Source organism: Triticum dicoccoides, chromosome 5B, assembly GCF_002162155.2.
Source record: "Triticum dicoccoides isolate Atlit2015 ecotype Zavitan chromosome 5B, WEW_v2.0, whole genome shotgun sequence".
Lineage (NCBI taxonomy): Eukaryota > Viridiplantae > Streptophyta > Magnoliopsida > Poales > Poaceae > Triticum > Triticum dicoccoides.
Window position 1 is genome coordinate 642,719,359 of NC_041389.1, and position 18,696 is coordinate 642,738,054.

The following is an 18,696-nucleotide window of genomic DNA, read 5'->3' on the forward strand; positions in this document are numbered from 1 at the left end:
CCCCTTTCGGCACTCCCGGTACAATACCGATAAAGTGCGAAACTTTTTCGGCGACCAAAATAAGACTTCCCATATATAAATCTTTACCTCCGGACCATTTCGGAACTCCTCGTGACGTTCGGGATCTCATCTGGGACTCTGAACAACATTCAGTAACCACATACAAACTTCCTTTATAACCCTAGCGTCATCGAACCTTAAGTGTGTAGACCCTACGGGTTCGTTAACCATGCAGACATGACCGAGACGTTCTCCGGTCAATAACCAACAGCGGGATCTGGATACCCATGTTGGCTCCCACATGTTTCACGATGATCTCATCGGATGAACCACGATGTCAAGGACTCAATCAATCCCGTATACAATTCCCTTTGTCTAGCGGTATTATACTTGCCCGAGATTCGATCGTCGGTATACCGATACCTTGTTCAATCTCGTTACCGGCAAGTCTCTTTACTCGTTCCGTAACACATCATCCCGTGATCAACCCCTTGGTCACATTGTGCACATTATGATGATGTCCTGCCGAGTGGGCCCAGAGATACCTCTTCGTTTACACGGAGTGACAAATCCCAGTCTCGATTCGTGCCAACCCAACAGACACTTTCGGAGATACCTGTAGTGCACCTTTATAGCCACCCAGTTACGTTGTGACGTTTGGTACACCCAAAGTATTCCTACGGTATCCGGGAGTTGCACAATCTCATGGTCTAAGGAAATGATACTTGACATTAGAAAAGCTTTAGCATACGAACTACGATCTTTGTGCTAGGCTTAGGATTGGGTCTTGTCCATCACATCATTCCCTAATGATGTGATCCCGTTATCAACGACATCCAATGTCCATGGTCAGGAAACCATAACCATCTATTGATTAACGAGCTAGTCAACTAGAGGCTTACTAGGGACATGGTGTTGTCTATGTATCCACACATGTATCTGAGTTTCCTATCAATACAATTATAGCATGGATAATAAACGATTATCATGAACAAGGAAATATAATAATAACTAATTTATTATTGCCTATAGGGCATATTTCCAACAGTCTCCCACTTGCACTAGAGTCAATAATCTAGTTCACATCATCATGTGATTAACACTGATAGGTCACATCGCCATGTGACCAACATCCAAAGAGTTTACTAGTGTCACTAAACTAGTTCACATCACCATGTGATTAAGACTCAATGAGTTCTGGGGTTTGATCATGTTTTGCTTGTGAGAGAGGTTTTAGTCAACGGGTCTGCAACATTTAGATCCGTATGTACTTCGCAATTCTCTATGTCATATTGTAAATGCTGCTTCCATGCTCCACTTGGAGCTATTCCAAATGGTTGCTCCACTATACGTATCCGGTTTGCTACTCAGAGTCATTCGGATCCGTGTTAAAGCTTGCGTCGACGTAACCCTTTACGCCGAACTCTTTATCACCTCCATAATCGAGAAACATTTCCTTATTCCTTTAAGGATAATTTTGACCGTTGTCCAATGATCCGTTCCTGGATCATTCTTGTACCCCTTGACTGACTCATGGCAAGGCACACTTCTGGTGCGTTACACAGCATAGCATACTATAGAGCCTACGTCTGAAACATAGGGGACGGCCTTCGTCCTTTCTCTCTTTTCTGCCGTGGTCGAGCTTTAAGTCTTAACTTCATACCTTACAACTCAGCCAAGAACTCCTTCTTTGACTGATCCATCTTGAACACTTTCAAGATCATGTCAAGGTATGTGCTCATTTGAAAGTACCATATAGCGTTTTTGATCTATCCTCATAGATCTTGATGCTCAATGTTCAAGCAGCTTATTTCAGGTTTTCTATTGAAAAACACCTTTCAAATAACCCTATATGCTTTGCAGAAATTCTACATCATTTCTGATCAACAATATGTCAACAACATATACTCACCAGAAATTCTATAGTGCTCCCACTCACTTCGTTGGAAATACAAGTTTCTCATAAACTTTGTATAAATCCAAAATCTTTGATCATCTCATCAAAGCGTACATTCCATCTCCGACATGCTTACTCCAGTCCTTAGAAGGATCGCTGGAGCTAGCATAGCTTTAGCATCCTTAGGATTGACAAAACCTTTCTGACTGTATCGCATACAACCTTTCCTTACGAAAACTGGTTAGGAAACTCGTTTTGGCATCCATCTGCTAGATTTCATAAATGCAGCTAATGCTAACATGATTCCGACGGACTTAAGCATCGTTACGGATGAGAAAATCTCATCGTAGTCAACTTCCTTGAACTTGTGAAAAAACTCTTCGCCACAAGTCGAGCTTCATAGACGGTGACATTACCGTCCACGTCCGTCTTCTTCTTAAAGATCCATTTATCTCAATGGCTTGCCGATCATCGGGCAAGTCCACCAAATTCCATGCTTTGTTCTGATACATGGATCCTATCTCGGATTTCATGGCTTCTAACCATTTGTCGGAATATGGGCCCACCATCACTTCTCCATAGCTCGTAGGTTCATTGTTGTCTAGCAACATGACCTTCAAGACAGGATCACCGTACCACTCCGAAGCAGTACGCGTCCTTGTCGTCTTACGAGGTTCGGTAGTTACTTGATCCGAAGCTTCATGATTACTATCATAAGCTTCCACTTCAATTGGTGTAGGTGCCACAGGAACAACTTCCTGTGCCCTGCTACACACTGGTTGAAGTGATGGTTCAATAACCTCATCAAGTCTCCACCATCCTCCCACTCAATTCTTTCGAGAGAAACTTTTCCTCGAGAAAGGACCCGTTTCTAGAAACAATCACTTTTGCTTCCGGATCTGAATTAGGAGGTATACCCAACCATTTTGGGTATCCTATGAAGATGCATTTATCCGTTTTGGGTTCGAGCTTATCAGCCTGAAACTTTTTCACATAAGCGTCGCAGCCCCAAACTTCAAGAAACGACAACTTAGGTTTCTCCAAACCATAGTTCGGTGTCGTCTCAATGGAATTACGTCGTGCCCTTTTTAAAGTGAGTGCGGTTGTCTCTAATGCCTAACCCATGAACGATAGTGGTAATTCGATAAGAGATATCATGGTGCGCACCATATCCAATAGGGTGCAACTATGATGTTCGGACACACCATCACACTATGGTGTTCCACGCGGTATTAATTGTGAAACAATTTCCATAATGTCTTAATTGTGTGCCAAAGCTCGTAACTCAGATACTCATCTCTATGATCATATCATAGACATTTTATCCTCTTGTCACAATGACCTTCAACTTCACTCTGAAATTACTTGAACCCTTCAATAATTCAGACTTGTGTTTCATCAAGTAAATATACAGTATCTACTTAAATCATCTGTGAAGTAAAACATAACGATATTCACTGCATACCTCAGCACTCATTGGACTGCACACATCAAAGTGTGTTACTTCCAACAAGTTGCTATCTTGTTCCATCTTACTGAAACCGAGGCTTTTCAGTCATCATGCCTATGTGGTATGATTTGCATATCTCAAGTGATTCAAAATCAAGTGAGTCCAAACGATCCATCTGCATGGAGTTTCTTCATGCGTATACACCAATAGACATGGTTTGCATGTCTCAAACTTTTCAAAAATGAGTAAGTCCAAAGATCCATCAACATGGAGCTTCATCATGTGTTTTACACCAATATGACTTACATGGCAGTGCCACAAGTAAGTGGTACCATCATTACTATCTTATATCCTTTTGGCATGAAAATGTGTATCACTACGATCGAGATTCAATAAACCATTCCTTTTAGGTGCTAGACCATTGAAGGTATTATTCAAATAAACAGAGTAACCATTATTCTCCTTAAATGAATAACCGTATTGCGACAGACATAATCCAATCATGTCTATGCTCAACGCAAACACCAATAACAATTAATTAGGTTTAACACCAATCTCGATGGTAGAGGGAGCGTGCGATGCTTGATCACATCAACCTTGGAAACACTTCCAACACGTATCGTCAGCTCACCTTTAGCTAGTCTCCGTTTATTCCGTAGCTTTTTTATTTCGACTTACTAACACTTAGCAACCGAACCGGTATCTTAATACCCTAGTGCTACTAGGAGTACTAGTAAAGTACACATTAACTTAATGTATATCCAATATACTTCTATTGACCTTGCCTGCCTTCTCATCTACCAAGTATCTAGGGTAATTCTGCTCCAGTGGTTGTTCCCCTTATTACAGAAGCACTTAGTCTCGGGTTTGGGTTCAACCTTGGGTTTCTTCACTAGAGCAGCAGCTGATTTGTCGTTTCATGAAGTATCCCTTCTTGCCCTTGCCCTTCTTGAAACTAGTGGTTTCACCAACCATCAACAATTGATGCTCCTTCTTGATTTCTACTTTTGCGGTGTCAAACATCGCGAATACCTCAAGGATCATCATATCTATCCCTGATATGTTATAGTTCATCACGAAGCTCTAGCAGCTTGGTGGCAATGACTTCGGAGAAACATCACTATCTCATCTAGAAAATCAACTCCCACTCAATTCAAGTGATTGTTGCACTTCAGACAATCTGAGCACAAGCTCAACGACTGAGCTTTTCTCCCTTAGTTTGCAGGCTAAGAAAATTGTCGGAGGTCTTATACCTCTTGACGTGGGCACGAGCCTGAAATCCCAATTTCAGCCCTCGAAACATCTCATATGTTCCGCGACGTTTCGAAAAACGTCTTTGGTGCCTCAACTCTAAACCGTTTAACTGAACTATCACGTAGTTATGAAAACATGTATGTTTGATGTTCGCAACATCCACAGACGACGTTTGGGGTTCAGCACACTAAGCGGTGCATTAAGGACATAAGCTTTCTTCTGTCCGCATAATCGCTACTGTCAACTTTCAACTATATTTTTCTCTAGGAACATATTTAAACAGTGGAACTAAAACGCGAGCTTACGACATAATTTGCAAAGGTCTTTTAACTATGTTCAGGATAATTAAGTTCATCTTATGAACTCCCACTCAGATAGGCATCCCTCTAGTCATCTAGGTGATTACATGATCCGAGTCAACTAGGTCGTGTCCGATCATCACGTGAGACGGACTAGTCATCATCGGTGAACATCTTCATGTTGATCGTATCTACTATATGACTCATGCTCGACCTTTCGGTCTCTTGTGTTCCGAGGCCATTTCTGTACATGCTAGGCTCGTCAAGTTAACCTAAGTGTTTCGCGTGTGTAAATCTGGCTTACACCCGTTGTATGTGAACGTAAGAATCTATCACACCCAATCATCATGTGGTGCTTCGAAACGACAAACTTTCGCAACGGTGCACAGTTAGGGGGAACACTTTCTTGAAATTTTAATGAGGGATCATCTTATTTACTATCGTCGTTCTAAGTAAATAAGATGCATAAACATGATAAACATCACATGCAATCAAATAGTGACATGATATGGCCAATATCATTTTGCTCCTTTTGATCTCCATCTTCGGGGCTCCATGATCATCATCGTCACCGGCATGACACCATGATCTCCATCATCATGATCTCCATCATCGTGTCTTCATGAAGTTGTCTTGCCAACTATTACTTCTACTACTATGGCTACCGGTTAGCAATAAAGTAAAGTAATTACATGGCGTTGTTCAATGACACGCAGGTCATACAATAAATAAAGACAACTCCTATGGCTCCTGCCGGTTGTCATACTCATCGACATGCAAGTCGTGATTCCTATTACAAGAACATGATCAATCTCATACATCACATATCATTCATCACATTCTTCTTGGCCATATCACATCACATAGCATACCTTGCAAAAACAAGTTAGACGTCCTCTAATTGTTGTTTGCATGTTTTACGTGGCTGCTATGGGTTTCTAGCAAGACGTTTCTTACCTACGCAAAACCACAACGTGATATGTCAATTGCTATTTACCCTTCATAAGGACCCTTTTCATCGAATCCGTTCCGACTAAAGTGGGAGAGACTGGCACCCGCTAGCAACCTTATGCACCAAGTGCATGTCAGTCGGTGGAACCTGTCTCACGTAAGAGTATGTGTAAGGTCGGTCCGGGCCGCTTCATCCCACAATACCGTCGAAACAAGATTGGACTAGTAACGGTAAGCATATTGAACAAAATCAACGCCCACAACTACTTTGTGTTCTACTCGTGCAAAGAATCTACACAATAGACCTAGCTCATGATGCCACTGTTCGGGAACGTAGCAGAAATTCAAAATTTTCCTACGTGTCACCAAGATCTATCTATGGAGAAACCAGCAGCGAGGGGAAGGAGAGTGCATCTACATACCCTTGTAGATCGCTAAGCGGAAGCGTTCAAGAGAACGGGGTTGAAGGAGTCATACTCGTCGTGATCCAAATCACCGGAGATCCTAGTGCCGAACGGATGGCACCTCCGCGTTCAACACACGTACAGCCTGGTGACGTCTCCCATGCCTTGATCCAGCAAGGAGAGAGGGAGAGGTTGAGGAAGACTCCATCCAGCAGCAGCACAACGGCGTGGTGGTGGTGAAGGAGCGTGGCAATCCTGCAGGGCTCCGCCAAGCACCTGCGGGAGAGGAGGAGGTGTCACGGGAGGGAGGGAGGCGCCAGGGCTTCAGGTGCGGCTGCCCTCCCTCCCCTCCACTATATATAGGGGCAAGGGAGAGGGGGAGGGCGCAGCCTTGCCCCTTCCTCCAAGGAAGGGGTGCGGCCAAGGGGGGGAGGAGTCCATCCTCCCCAAGGCACCTCGGAGGTGCCTTCCCCTTTTAGGACTCTCCCCTCCCCAAGTCTCCTTGGCGCATGGGCCTTTTGGGGCTGGTGCCTTTGGCCCATCTAGGCCAAGGCCCACCCCCTACAGCCCATGTGGCCCCCCGGGGCAGGTGGACCCCCGGACCCCTTTCGGCACTCCCGGTACAATACCGATAAAGTGCGAAACTTTTCCGGCGACCACAATAAGACTTCCCATATATAAATCTTTACCTCCGGACCATTCCGGAACTCCTCGTGACGTCCGGGATCTCATTCGGGACTCCGAACAACATTCGGTAACCACATACAAACTTCCTTTATAACCCTAGCGTCATCGAACCTTAAGTGTGTAGACCCTACGGGTTCGTTAACCATGCAGACATGACCGAGACGTTCTCCGGTCAATAACCAACAGCGGGATCTGGATACCCATGTTGGCTCCCACATGTTCCACGATGATCTCATCGGATGAACCACGATGTCAAGGACTCAATCAATCCCGTATACAATTCCCTTTGTCTAGCGGTATTATACTTGCCCGAGATTCGATCGTCGGTATACCGATACCTTGTTCAATCTCGTTACCGGCAAGTCTCTTTACTCGTTCCGTAACACATCATCCCGTGATCAACCCCTTGGTCACATTGTGCACATTATGATGATGTCCTGCCGAGTGGGCCCAGAGATACCTCTTCGTTTACACGGAGTGACAAATCCCAGTCTCGATTCGTGCCAACCCAACATACACTTTCGGAGATACCTGTAGTGCACCTTTATAGCCACCCAGTTACGTTGTGACGTTTGGTACACCCAAAGTATTCCTACGGTATCCGGGAGTTGCACAATCTCATGGTCTAAGGAAATGATACTTGACATTAGAAAAGCTTTAGCATACGAACTACGATCTTTGTGCTAGGCTTAGGATTGGGTCTTGTCCATCACATCATTCCCTAATGATGTGATCCCGTTATCAACGACATCCAATGTCCATGGTCAGGAAACCGTAACCATATATTGATCAACGAGCTAGTCAACTAGAGGCTTACTAGGGACATGGTGTTGTCTATGTACCCACACATGTATCTGAGTTTCCTATCAATACAATTATAGCATGGATAATAAACGATTATCATGAACAAGGAAATGTAATAATAACTAATTTATTATTGCCTCTAGGGCATATTTCCAACAAGAGTTTCGTCAGCATGACAGCATGGTGACGGTGATGATGAAGTTACCGACGCAGGGCTTCACCTAAGCACTACGACAATACGACCGAGGTGGAAAACTGTGGAGGGGGCACTGCACACGGCTAAAGATCAACTTGTGTGTCTACGGGGTGCCCCCTTCCCCCGTATATAAAGGAGGGGAGGAGGGGGTCGGCCGGCCACAAGGGGTGCGCCCAAGGGGGGGAATCCTACTCCTAGTAGGAGTAGGTTCCCCCTTTCCTAGTCCAACTAGGAGAAGAAGGAAGGAGAGGGAGAGGGAGAGGGAAAGAGGGGTCGTGCCCCCCTCCCCTTTTCCTATTCGGACTCCCCTTGGGGTTGGGGGGGGCACCACTTCCTGGCTGCGGCCCTCTCTCACCCACTAAGGCCCATAACTTCCCCCCGGGGGGGGGGGGTCCGGTAACCCTCCGCCACTCCGGTTTTATCCGAAACTATCCGAAACACTTCCGGTCCGAATAACATGGTCCAATATATCAACCTTTATGCCTCGACCATTTCGAGACTCCTCGTCATGTCCATGATCTCATCGGGTACTTCGAACAACCTTCGTTACATCAAATCACATAAACTCATAATACGAATCATCGTCGAACGTTAAGCATGCAGACCCTACGGGTTCGAGAACTATGTAGACATGACCGAGACACATCTCTGGTCAATAACCAATAGCGGAACCTGGATGCTCATATTGGCTCCTACATATTCTACGAAGATCTTTATCGGTCAAATCGCACAACAACATACGTTGTTCCCTTTGTCATCGGTATGTTACTTGCCCGAGATTCAATCGTCGGTATCCTCATACCTAGTTCAATCTCGTTACAGCCAAGTCTCTTTACTCGTTACGTAATGCATCATCCTGTAACTAACTCATTAGTCACAATGCTTGCAAGGCTTATAGTGATGTGCATTACCGAGAGGGCCCAGAGATACCTCTCTGAAACACGGAGTGACAAATCCTAATTTCGATCTATGCCAACCTAACAAACACCATCAGAGACACCTGTAGAGCATCTTTATAATCACCCAGTTACGTTGTGAAGTTTGATAGCACACTAAGTGTTCCTCCAGTATTCGGGAGTTGCATAATCTCATAGTTATAGGAACACGTATAAGTCATGAAGAGAGCAATAGAAATAAACTAAACGATCGTAGTGCTAAGCTAACGGATGGGTCTTGTCCATCACATCATTCTCTAATGATGTGATCCCGTTCATCAAATGAAAACACATGTCTATGGCTAGGAAACTTAATCATCTTTGATTAACGAGCTAGTCAAGTAGAGGCATACTAGGGACACTCTGTTTGTCTATGTATTCACACATGTACTACGTTTCCGGTTAATACAATTCTAGCATGAATAATAAACATTTATCATGATATAAGGAAATATAAATAACAATTTTATTATTGCCTCTAGGCATATTTCCTTCACTCACTACCTTGTATTGTTTGGCTGCGTACTTTGTTTTCTGTTTTATCTATAAAGTGGGGCGAGAGACTCTTTTGAGATGAGAAAATTAATTCCAGTGTGATTGCATGCGCTCATAATCTAAAATGACCAATTAGAGAGCATGTGCTAATTTCCAAAGGGACACATGCGCTCACGACACCGCGATGGGAGAACCAAAGGACATCATTTCCCCTCCTTTGCCTTAGGCATAATTTCAGTCTTGTATGATTTTTTCCTCTGCCGGTGTTACCCTTTGTGTGTATGCGCTCGCACGCTTCCAACATGCATCCTAATTATGATGTGGCCGAGTATGTCCTGACTATGCTTGTATCTGTGCATTGTTACATTATGAGTCAATAAAAAGAGCCCTTTATCAAAAAAACAGAAAAAAAATCCTTTTTATTTATATTCCATAGGTTCTTATTTTTAACAAATGTTTATCAATAATGTGGTGATTAATATACACATATCCGAGTGTATCCATAAAAAGAGCCAGGGCAATCGATGTGTTTACCCGACCTATGTGCCAGCCCTATAGGTAAGTAATGCAGTTTGCAACTCCATGGTGTTTATGTATAATTTGTTTTCAATGTCATTGCAGTCTCAGCATTTCACATTGTTCACTTCATCCATGATGTACAATTTTGCACTTCAGTTGCAGTGTTGTGGTGGAACAACTATAACAAATGTGTACTAAAAACATGTGATGTGCAGTGAAGTTTATGACTAATGCATTTACTATTCTAATGATGTCTGCATTGTCCAGGTTTGAAATCGTCATTCATAAAATTATCCATATCCCGTTGAGCATAACTAGTTGTCCAGGTGTGCACCTGAGGAAAGTGACGAGTTCGAGCTTCATGGTTGAGGGGACTACAACCGAGACTGTCATTCCATTGCCTACGATGTGGTCAATGGTCTCAAGGGTACTAACTAGGGTGTTTGGGTCATCTGTTTCCACAACTAGTACTCCCTCCTTCCTTTCCAAAATATAAGGCCCGCTTGATTTTGCACGGTCTTTGATGCACAACTTTGATCACTAATATATAGCAAATTCATGGATTGAACATGTATCAATAGTATTGTCGTATTTGTCTTGCAAAATAATTCTATTTCATATGTCTTTATAATAATTTGTAGGCATACTGTAAGTAAAAAGAGTAGTCAAAGTTGTACGATGAAGACCAAAAAAGTCAATACACGCCTTATATTCTGGGAAGGTGGGAGTACAATATATGTGATGCTCTTATGAGTAGAATTTGCTCTCCCTCCAAGTAGTAGTTACAAACCGGTTACTGATGCATGATAAGAAAAGGTAGACTTTTTTGTTGCGAATCAAACACTTGTATTACTCAAATAAGGGAATTACAAGAAGTCTCAATACAATTTTGTAGGAAGGATAAAATATAATTAGTCCATAAGCACCTTCTCCTATCACTACTAGCATGCTTGGCACAAAGATGGTCAATCTCATCTGCTTCCCGACCAACATGAATTATGGAGTACTTGCCAATGCCTTCTGACATGTTATTGATCTCTCTGGATACAACTGAAATAATTAGGTTACAGTTGAACTTTTAGTTGTAAAGTGTGTGGTTGGAGTACAATGTCCTGTTTGAGTTGGACATTAGTATCTTAGGTCTCTTATACTTCCTCCGTTCCTAAATATTTTTCTTTCTAGAGATTTCAACAAGTGACTACATACAAAGTAAAATGAGTGAATCTATACTATAAAATATGTCTATATACATTCGTATATGGTAGTCTATTTGAAATCTCTGAAAGGACAAATATTTAAGAATGGAGGAAATATAATGTAGGCTAACAATATAACCTATGCTAACGTAAAAGTACATGCACACAATATGAGCTAGCGTGATGTGTCGGCATTTCAGTGGCCGGTGTGAAGTATTATAGCAGTATCACTCTGACGGTAGCCGATGTTCGGTCAACCTTGTTAATAAATTTCAATGTCGTGGTTGTGCGACTGTTTGATCGTCAGTAGATCAATATGCATTTCGGATTTTTGACAAGTGATATCGGAGTTAGATTAAAGAAATCACAAATTGTTGATCTGGACTGGACCTTGTTGTTACATTAGTTGCGCCGGACCATGTCATGTCGCTATATGCGATCATACGACGCCTTGTCGCACTGAGGGAGTGGAAACTAGTCAACATTTCCCGTGTGACACTTCTGTTTGCCACATCACCGTCTAAAAGCAGGACTACTGGTCAGTTTTGGCGTGAAACATGGTAAGAGCATCTCCAACAGTCGCGCTACGCGCCGCGCACTAAAAATTATTTTGCCGCGCGCCCTTCGCCTGATTTTGCGCGGCCGGCAGTGCTGAGTCCAACAGCCACGCTAAAATGCAACACGCGCGCCGCTTCAGCAGCCGTGCTAAAATGCAACGCACGCTATTGCACGCACATAGAAAAAAATATCCTCATGCCTTTTCCAATAGATATTTTACATTCATAGATAAACGATACATAGATATTTTACATAGTTCCAAAGCATAGATAGATAACTACGGTGCAACGACATAAAACTACAACGACATAAAAAAAACTACTAGATAGTGCAACTAGATAAAACTACAACCTACTCCCAGTCGTCATTATCATCATCACTGTCATCATCGCTGGTCTGGTCCGAGATATCGAGCCACATATCGTCCCAACGAGGATCATTATCCCAAAAGATTGACTGCCCACCATTTTCAACGATCTCGCACTGCGATAACGCCAGGGCCTTCCACCGACGCCTGTCCAACCGGTCCGCGCTGCGCTTTGCCATCTGCTCTGCCCAGTAGGCTTGCTCGTTGGCGACGTCCTCCGGGTGGCGCCGACGCCACTCCACCATGACCCGCTTGTCCTCCGTGGCGACGAGGAGGCGGCGCTGTCGCTCAGCGTGCTCCGCACGGTCTTGTGCCATGATAAGACAAGGCGGCGGGGCGCCGTCCAGCGCCTGCTGGAGCGTGTAGACGTCCTGGAAGTTCATCTGCGGGCGCGGCCTACCTAGGCGCCACGCCGCCGCGTCGTACGCGCGGGCGGCCTCGTGCGTCGTCTCGAAGGTGCCGAGGCCGAGCCAGAGGTCGCCGGACTGTATCTCGAAGTAGTACCAGCTGTTGGGGCGCTGGCGGACGCCGCGGTAGCCCGACGCTCCTTGGCGGCGCGGCGGCATGGTGGCGCGTCGATGGCGGGGCGTTGGATCGGTGAGGTAGCAACGAGGAAGCGGGGGAGGCGCGCGTGGCAGCGAAAGAGGAAGAGAAGTGTGGAATAGGCGTGTGATGAGCGCCGCAATTTAAAGGCGCGCCGGAAGCGGTGCGCCAAAAATAGTGCGCGAGCTGCTGCCTTTTCCTGCGCGCGCGCAAACGATTCCCGCGCGCGCTAATTTTCCGCAACCGCTGGAGCGCACCTAAATGTCCCGCGCGCGCTAAAAACTTGGTTTACTGTGCGCGCACGCCTTTTGGCGCGGCTGTTGGAGATGCTCTAAGTGAGTGATGAACGACTTCTGCAAAAGTAAAATATAGCCTTGCACGTGATGGGATTTGCAATTCGAGTGATTGTAGATGTTTTCTGCGATTTGAGCCTCCAACGTGGTTTGTTTTTCTTGTTACACAATGAAACCGGATAATTTACCCCTTGACCCTTCCAAAGAGATTTTAACTTCACATCGAGCTTATGTGGGAGCGTGGTGAACAACAGATGAACCAATAAAAATATATTTGGACCTCCATGTCAGACGTTACACACCTGATGTTTTTCTTTTTCTTGTTCAATTATTTTGCGGCTGTTCATCTTCCTTGAGCAACCATGGCGGCTCGCTTACTGGTAAATACATCATCCATCCGATCGACAACGGAGCATCTCAGAGCAAGTATAAGGCTGATCATAGTGGGGGTAACATAGATAGTATCATGTATTTGGGACTCGCAAACATACTTATGTGGCAGGCAATTAAAGAAGAGAGAGAGGGTAGTAGTAACATAGGTAGATACCGTAACATAATAAATGTTATGCTACTATGTGTCATGCATGGCAATAAATGAGACCATATATGATAGTACTTTATGATACTATATGCACTATCACTAGTAGAAAAACACCTATTAGTCCCGGTTCGTAAGGGCCTTTAGTCCCGGTTCATGAACCGGGACTAATGGGTCGTTACTAATACCTTCACCCATTAGTCCCGGTTCAAACACGAACCGGGACCAATGTGCCTCCACGTGGCCCTGTGCGCCGAGCCCAGTCAGGGGGGCTTTGGTCCCGGTTGGTGGCTCCAACCGGGACCAAAAGGCATCCACGCGTCTGCATTCCAGTGGCTGGGGGTTTTGTTTTTTTTAAAGAGGGGGTTGGGGGTTTTGGGGGGTTAATTTAGGTGTTTCATATATTGTGTTAGCTAGCTAATTAATAGAGAGAAGTGTCTTCTCTTATGTCCGTGCTTGGTCGACGCTACGTACTATATATACATAAGTGATCGAGAGAACCATTCAGTACAGAAGTTCGTCATGCATACCGAGAGAAGTGATCGATCGACCTCTCCTTCTCCGAAAGATTGGTCGAACAACAAGTTTTCGTATCATGTATCCGACGCTACTGGCTACATACATGTACAATATGTATAAGATCTCTTAATTACACAAATCCCTAGCATTTGAAATCAATTTCCACATGGTATTCTCCGGCTTTACTGATGACGTGTTCAAGAAAGAATCCCGCCAATTCCTCTTGAATTGCTTTCATGCGATCTGGTTTTAGGAGTTCATCTCGCATCTGCCATGTCTAATTTGAAGAAGGGGGTTAATTAATACATATATATGAATGAAACTCAACAGAAATGATGGTGTAATAAAATGAAATTATGAATATTATTGCTTACGCACTTCATATTGTCTTCTAGAGTAGCCCCGCTTGTTTTTCAAAGTCGCGGTGTGGATGAACTCGCACACGTAGTATCCACAGAAATCATTCCCTTCCTCCTGCCACAAGCACTTTACGAGAAATAGAGGTCAATCAAACTGATAATGAAGCATTATAAATGGCATTGATGAAAGTATAGCTATAGAATCAATGGGAGATGCGCGCAACTAGCTAGCCAGTAGTACTTACTTTCGGGTATTTATATCGCAGCTCCTTCGGCAGTCCCGGAGCTTCTGCGGTGAACTGTTTCCAAACCCTGCAGGACAAAGAAAATAATTATTATTACTTGAGTATCAGGAAATGAACAAAAAGTTGCCGATATGGTGCGATAATGATCGATTGAACTTACTTGCTGAGCATTTCAGTGATGTCCGCATAGATTTTGGGATCTTTCCGTCTCGAGTCTAAGACGGTTACTAGTCCACGCTCAAGCTTAATCTCCCGAAGAATATAGTGGTACCTGCGCACGCATGCATAACTCATGAATTACATTACTATAACCTCGCTTGAGTAATAAGGGAGACCGAATATGCACACGACAGTAACACTCACGGGCCGTTGTAAGGAAATAGTATGGTATCTTTGTTTTGATTTTTGATCAATGATTGTAGCAAGTTGTCCTCGGCCTCTTTGACGTTCTTTTCAACCAGAAATACATCTATGATATTTGTGTTAATGAACCCAATATCATAAATTTCTTGTTTTTTTGCACTCGACGATCTTCAATCCGCATAATATATTGAGGTTAATTAATTATAAATACATGCAATGAAAGAGCCGAGCTATATATAGAGACTTAATGACAGAAATAGTACTTACAGGCAGTAGCAAAAGACCATTAATTTATCGAGGGCCTTTTGATTGAAGAACTCGAAGAACTCCTCAAATGGAACACATAACAGATCATTTGAAACGAGGTCGTGCTCCTCTTTAATGTTCAGATACAAACTGTTCGTCCCCTCAGACTCTCTGCAGGTTTTCATGTACCAATTATGGAATCTTCGCATCATTGTTGTCAGAGATTTTTCATCTTTGACGAGAGGCTTCCCGTACTCGTATCTGTGTTCGTCCACCGCCATGAAATCAGGAAGTGCATCGTCGGGCAGGTAATCTTCAAGATTGCCATAACCGGGCACCGTCCCCGGAGCATTAGACACATTGAGCGGGGGGCACGATTGCTGTGCTTGTTCGCCGAGCTGGGCAATTTTTTTCCCCTTTGCTCGTTCTTTTAACCTTTTATCACTGACAGTAGTTCCCGACCGCTTGGCTTGGAGATATGTCTGTTCAGTAATGTGCTCATAGTTGGTTCTCGGTGGAGACTTTGGTGGTTTCCTCAGGGCATCGATAGTGCGCTTTGCTTTCACCGGATCTACCTTCTCATCCGGAGGTGGATGTCTCTTTGCTTTCACCCTTCAAAGAAGTCCTTCACGTGGGTCCGCACAATCGTATTGTTTTCCTCCTCGGACCACTCGTACGGTAACTTCTCTAGAGGCTTGAGAGATGATGGACCGTATTTGTATTGCCTCCCGCCTCTGGTTGTGCTGCTAGACGCCAGAGCAGACGGAGCGGCTGCGGCGTCTGTCTTCTTTCGTGCTTGCTTACGAGGCGGAGGAGAAGGAGTACGACGTGCTGGAGCAGCCGGGGCGGCGGCGGGTCTCTTTCGCCCTTGCTGGCGAGGCGGAGAAGGAGGAGGCTGCTGGCTGCTCGGGAGCGCCGGCGAGGAGGAGAAGGAGGCGGAGTGCCGCCACGCGTGCCCTAATCGTCACTCGTCGGAGGAGGAGGCGGTGGAGGAGGCGGAGTGCCCTGACTCGCCGGAGGAGGAGGAGGAGGCGGAGGCGTCCAGTTCGGAAGGTTGATGAGCTCCTTCCGCCATAGGCATGGAGTCTTCAGAGCAGAACCCAGCCTAGTCTCCCCTTCACCGGTAGGGTGGTCAAGCGGGAGGTCCTCAAATCCCTCCGTTATTTCATCCACAAACACCTTAACATATCCTTCTGGAATCGGCTGGCAGTGATAAGTTGTGCCGGGTCCACTAGGATAAACTTGGCCAACAGCCGCCTTGACCTTCAAAGTCATCCATCGCGCCATAATGTGGCAACTTTGAGACTCCGTGATACCATCCACGGGATAGCTGGCAGGAGCCGTCAAGACATGCTCCGGCTGAAGCAGCTCGGTGGAAGCCACGCTGCTTCTCCGCTGAGATGGCGGGGTAGCTTCGGGGGAAGCTTCGGCATGTCGTTTGTTGCGATCTGCTGCTTCTCGTTCCTCTTCTCGATCCTCTAGCCCCATTACCCTTCCAAGCAGCGCCTGCAGTTGGTCCTGCTCCAGTTTCTTCCTCCTCTCGTGGGTTTTGTAACCCCCTGCGTCCGGAAAACCAACCTTCCACGGAATGGAGCCTGGCGTGCCTCGTGTCCGTCCAGGGTTCTCAGGATTCCCAAGGGCCATTGTGAGCTCGTCCTTCTCCCTGTTTGGAAGGAACGTCCCTCGCTGCGCTGCAGCGATATAGTGTCGAAGGTTCTTGACTGGTATTTCCAGTTGCTCGTCCGTCCACTGGCACTTCCCTATTACAGGGTCCAAGGTTCCGCCAGCCCCAAAGAACCAAGTCCGGCAATGGTCTGGCCAGTACATTGTCTCTGGTTCGATCCTTTTTCAAGCAGATCATGCTCAGCCTTGGTCCACTTAGGTCGGGCTTTAAGGTAGCCACCTGACCCCGTGCGATGGTGAAGCTTCTTCTTCGGAGCATTTTCCTTGTTTCTCGCCGACATCTTCTTACTCTTTTCCGATGTCTTGTGGGCCACAAATGCGGGCCAGTGATCTTTGATCTTCTCATATTTGCCGATGAATTCTGGTGTCTTTTTTTTGACAAACTGGTTCAGCTCTTTCCTCCACCTCCTCATTAGGGTTGCCATCTTCTTAAGAGCACAAGACTTGATTAATTGCTCTTTAACTGGATTCTCCAGATCCTCCTCTGGCGGTAGGGTGAAATTTGCCTTCAGCTCAGTCCAAAGATCTTCTTTCTGCATATCATTGACATAAGACACCTCAGGGTCTTCCTCCTTAGGCTTATACCATTGTTGGATGCTGATCGGGATCTTGTCCCTAACAAGAACCTCGCACTGAGCAGAAAATGCCTTCCTTGTCCGGATGGGTTCAATCGGTTCGCCGTCGGGCACGATTTCTATGATCTCAAACTTTTCATCCGAGCTCAACTTTTTCTTCGGGCCTCGTCTCCTTACCAAAGTTGTGCTCGATCCGGAGGGCTAGAAATTATAAGGAAGAAAGACGAGAGTAATTAATATGTGTACATATACCAAAACAATGGAAGCATCAATTAACTAGTCAGCACGGGCTTAACTAATATATATATATATACCTGGCCGGACTCGGTTCGGTCACCGGAGCAGTCAGCACGGTCTCCTTCTTGTACCTCCATTGTGTCACCGGGGCCATCATGAACATAGTCCTCTTCTTGTACCGGCATTAATGGGCCGAAGCCATCATGAACATAGCCCTCTTCTTCATCCAGCTGACCATCGGTGTCGAGGAGAAATGACGCAACATCATCACTTCCATTTGCGATTATCTCCCCCAACATCGCTTCTGTTTCTTCGTCTCGGGAGTGCTCCATAGTTTCTGCAAATATTTACAACATGTCAATTATTATTCAAACATGGTACAGATGGATATATATATATATATATATATATATATATATATATATATTAGTGGCAAACGTAGAACTAGCTAGCTAATCACAATAAGGAATCATGTTAGTGGCCTCGACGCTGCTTCTCTAGGGTTTGGGGTCGCCTCGACACAACGCTTCAAGGGTTTGGGGTGGCCTCGACGACAACGCTATTTTAACTTGGTAAATTTGGGTGGCCTCGAGAGAGTTAATTTGTCGGGTAGGGGCGCGGCGGGAGGGGGTAGGAGACCAACATCGTTTTCTCTCTAGGGTTTGGGTGTCCTCGAGAGTTTTGGTCGAGCGAGAGGGCCGAGGGCCGGGGGGTGCTGCCGTTGTATAAGTTATCACTGTCGAGAGGGGGTATATATATCGACCGCCCCTCATGTCGAAGTTATCTAGAGGGGGTTATATCGACAACGACGCGACATACATATACATGGGAAAATAATGTTATCGGGGGGGGGTATCGGTACCACCCCCTCGTGTTGAAGTTTCTTCTTTCTCCTCTATTCCTTTCTTTCTTCTTCTACTCTTCTTTTTCTTCTTCTCCCTCGAGAAAGGAAAATAATTAAGGAAAAGGAAGAAAAGAGGAAGAAGGAAGAAGGAAGAAGAAGAAGAAAAAAAAAGAAGAAAAAAAAGAGGAGAAGAAGAAAGGAATAGAGGAGAAGAAGAAAAAATAGAATTTTTTTTCTTC